Source organism: Oncorhynchus masou, unplaced genomic scaffold, assembly GCF_036934945.1.
Source record: "Oncorhynchus masou masou isolate Uvic2021 unplaced genomic scaffold, UVic_Omas_1.1 unplaced_scaffold_6628, whole genome shotgun sequence".
In the NCBI taxonomy this organism is placed as follows: Eukaryota; Metazoa; Chordata; class Actinopteri; order Salmoniformes; family Salmonidae; genus Oncorhynchus; species Oncorhynchus masou.
In genome coordinates, this window is record NW_027013072.1 from 2754 (window position 1) to 5324 (window position 2571).

General features: G+C 41.3%; 1 long non-coding RNA gene across 1 annotated transcript; it reads left to right on the plus strand.

Annotated features, from left to right (window-relative positions):
* Nucleotides 1-993: 993 nt before the first annotated feature.
* LOC135536777 (uncharacterized) lies at nucleotides 994-1922 on the plus strand. Its single transcript, XR_010455062.1, has 3 exons — nucleotides 994-1047; nucleotides 1670-1792; nucleotides 1881-1922. It is a non-coding gene; the product is annotated as an uncharacterized LOC135536777 (long non-coding RNA).
* The last annotated feature ends 649 nt before the right edge of the window (nucleotides 1923-2571 follow it).

A 2571-nucleotide genomic window follows, 5' to 3' on the forward strand; every position in this document is an offset into this window, starting at 1 on the left:
TAATTCAACAAGTGTCCATGTCTTTGTTAGGTTCCTGGGGAGAGGAAGGAGGAGATGGACAGATTGCGCAGGGAGCTGGTGGAGGTACAAAAGGACAGTGGGCTTCTCCGTGACAAGCTGACGGAACAGAAAAGAGAATTCCCAAAGACCCTAGAGGAGAGTGAGAAAAGGCCAGAAATGGAGGCTAAAGCCATGCACCACAGTGAGAACTCTGTAGCTGAGGTCATGACCTTGAAGGAAAGATGGCTGCACAGGAGGAGAAGCAGTGCACCACCAAACGGAGAGGGAGGCGGTCGTAACCGTGTCCCAGTCGTATAACGATGAACTCATGTCCCAAACAGAGAGAGTGGCAGAGTTGGAGAAGACGCTGTTTGAGAAGGAGGCACAGGTGTCAGGCCTGCAGAGGAGCCTGAGGGAGGCGCAGGAGATACGGGAGGATGAGGAGACCGCTACGGTGCAGGAGGCTCGTAAGAGGGAGGTGGAGAGGAGGCGGGAGTTGCTGGCTGTGGCTGAAGAGGCCATCACTCAGAAGAACGCTGAGCTGGAGAGGAGAGAGCAGGTCATCACCAGGTTAGTGGGTTGGCTGGTACCTTTCACTCTGGCTACTGGGAAGGCCTACGTGACAATCCCGAATCATAACCTACGTGCCCTATGCATGTGTGGCAATCCGAGAGGATTTGATTGGTATAAGCAATATGGTGAAACATCTGCCTAGCCTATCAGGGAACAAGGTGTAGCTATTACAAGATTGATTTACGCTTGTCCTCTCATATCTCCACGAGTGTGTAGTGCACAGGGGGCCGATTTGAGATTGGCCTAAATGTTTCTTCCTTTCTCCTGCTCCTCCTTACTGGTAAACCTCTCTAATGTAGGTGCTGTTTGAGTTTACCTCTTGTGTTCATGACCACAGATTGAAGGAGACGGCTAAACTTGACTCCGACAAAGTGAAGAGTTTGAGGCTGGACCTTGAGAGGAAAGACGACGACACTTGATCTCAAAGAGAAGCTGTCCGACTCTAAAAGCCAGATCCAGCAAGTTCAAATAGAGGTAAAAGCTGATCTGATATTTATTTATGCAACATATACTATCATAGTAGGTCCATAATTACAATCCCTAATAACATCAATCACTATTCAAAACATAGAATCTCTATTAATAACGTGTGAATCACTAATAACTGGAATCATTAATAACATATGAATAACTAATAATGTATGAATCACTACTAATAACGTATGAATCATTATTAATAATGTATGAATCACTTTTTTTAAACTAATGAAACTATACTAACTTTTCTCTCCCTATAATAACGATGAATCACTAATAACTATGAATCACTATTAATAACGTATATGAATCACTTTCTAAAACGAATGAACCACTTTTAAAAAACGTATGAATCACTATTAATAATGTATGAATCACTATTAATAACGTATGAATCACTATTAATAATGAATCACTACTAATAACGTATGAATCACTATTAATAATGTATGAATCCCTATTAATAATGTATGAATCACTATTAATAATGTATGAACCACTGTACTAACTTATCTCTCCCTATAATAATGTATGGATCACTATAATAATGTATGAATCACTATTAATAACGTTTCAATCACTATTAATAACACATCGCCCCTTTGTTTTCCTACCCAAGATCATCTCCATACGAGAAGAGGCGAAATCTCTCAAAGTTAAACTGCAGGACTTGGAGAAAGTGAAGAAACGGCAGCAGGCAGACTTGGCCAATAAAGACAGGACCATACAGCAACTGAAAACGGTATGTTGTTTAAATCTCGGTTACTCTTGGTTGTTTTACTTTGAATGTGTCCTTGTTGTTGACTGGAGTTTGATCTTTCTCTTTCCAGGAACATTCTGCTGACGAGAACCTCAAGCTCAATCCGAACACCTGTAAAGGTACATAAAGCCTGTTGATCCATACGGTTCTGCTCTGTATTTCTCTGTGCCGTACATAGGCTGTGTTCTTGCCTACTACTTAGTAAAATGACATACTGTGTATTTATTGTCCTACATACTCTCTTGGAACACACTGTTTAGTTCAAATGTATGCAGTAAGCAACAAATATCAACATACTAGACTCCCCCCATACAGAGAATGTGTAATCTAATACAATACTCACCCATACTGAGATTGTGTAATCTAATACAATACTCACCCATACTGAGAATGTATTATCTAATACTAGACTCCCCACACTGAGAAAGTGTAATCTAAGGCGTTGTTTCCGCCTTCCGTTCGTGCTGCTACAGCCCCTCCCCCCCCGATCTGATCATCAGCTGTTGACACGCGTGGGTTTTGCGATGATCTCCTTTAATAGCATGCAGAGAATTCTGCAAGACGAAAAGATGAAATTTTAAAGCAGTACTTCATTTTCTAAATATCATTCTATAAAAATCGTATTTTTTTCTCTCACAAATCCAAAATGGCTACCGTTTAGAACACAAATAAGGGTATTGGGACACGACCACAGTTACACAAGGTAGTCCATTACCATATGCTGTTAGACTGGCTGCTCTTCTCTCTGTCCTGTAATCATG